This window comes from Papio anubis, unplaced genomic scaffold (genome assembly GCF_008728515.1).
Source record: "Papio anubis isolate 15944 unplaced genomic scaffold, Panubis1.0 scaffold512, whole genome shotgun sequence".
NCBI lineage: Eukaryota > Metazoa > Chordata > Mammalia > Primates > Cercopithecidae > Papio > Papio anubis.
In genome coordinates, this window is record NW_022165325.1 from 1 (window position 1) to 1,472 (window position 1,472).

Consider the following 1,472-nt stretch of genomic DNA (forward strand, 5'->3'; position numbering starts at 1 on the left):
ACCTTCCAGGAGGAACAGCAACAGCAACACCCTCTTAGCTCCTCAGAGTATGTGCCGGGATGGTCATGGCTCCCACGCCAGGCTGTCTCCAACTGCTACTCATCTTAATATCTCACTCTTGGGGCCTGTGTCCTTTTGAGCTTGTCTTTTTCTTCCTTTCCAAGAGGACATGGTCACTGCCTAAATCTGGTGTTTCTGTAGGGCCAGGATGACATCTTATTGAGGCATAATGTGATTCTTCCTCCTGTCTCCCCTCTGTTTCCTTGTCCAGATTCCAACTGTCCCTTGAACAGTTATCCAATATGTCCTGCAAATAGCCAATCAATCCCTGACCACAAGACCCCGGGGAGGCGTCCAGTGTGAGTGCCAGCTCCTTATTTTACTTGGAATATAGCAGTTTCAGTTTGTGATTCCACAAAACATATTTGGAATAAGAATATGTCTGTTTGAGCCAAGGCTACTCTTACCAGGTGGGCTCTGGTGGAATGCCTTAAGAAGTCCTGGAGTGACAGAGAGACCACTGTTTGCAAACAGACAGAATTTCAAGTGGGTTATTTATAATTCTTGACTAAAATAATTCAATGGGCCCAGATACTGCTGTGACCACTGACACCAACAACAAATGCCCAAACCCTAGGAGAAGGGAGCTGGTGTTCTCCACGCTCACCCCATGCAGATTCTAAGCAGGTCTCAGCCCCAGACCGAGGCTCTGCCTGTCTGAAGAGGCAGCTTCAGACATATTTTCCTGTATGGCTGCTAAGTTTTACTAGGTTCAGTGCATTATAAAGCACAAATTGTTGAATGATGGATTTAGTTGTTTTCCTTTGAAGAATGTTAGGCTTTATTCTGTCACACATTTAAGCTTCTTATAGATCAGTCTGGTCCTTTTAAGAATGGTTTTGGAAAAAATTTGTTAGAGTAGTTGCAGAACAATTTAATCTAGAGCCAAATAGCACCACTGCTAATGTGTTAGTTGTCTGAGAACTCTGCAGTTTCTCCACTTTGCTGGTGGGAATGAAAACTTTTCCAGCCTTTAGTGCTCCTGAAATTGTTATCCAATCCCTTTTGGGTGTTTTCGTTTGCCTCTGGCCTTATGAAATCTTACCCCAAGCACGCTCACATGAAAACACAACAGCCCAGGACTGAAGATTTACCATGTGTCCCTGCCCCTACCGCCAACACCTGGGGGCCTTGCTTCCTTCTATGTACCCTCTTTCTGCTATTCTGCCCTGGAAGTGGTGGTGTCTTGTGCTTCGGAAAGTTTGATTTCAGTCTCTTCAATGCCTCAGGATCGCTGGTCTTCGTTTGAGTCTTCCTTTGTGTGCTGTGGTCTGGACCCTGCTGCTGTAGTGAGCTGGGGGCAGTCGAAAGCGTCACTTCACTGGTCTGTTGCACTGCTTATTACCCAATCTCTGAAGGCAGCTGTCACCTGTTGACAGGTTCCCTTTTGTCTACTATCAGAGGGAGATTCC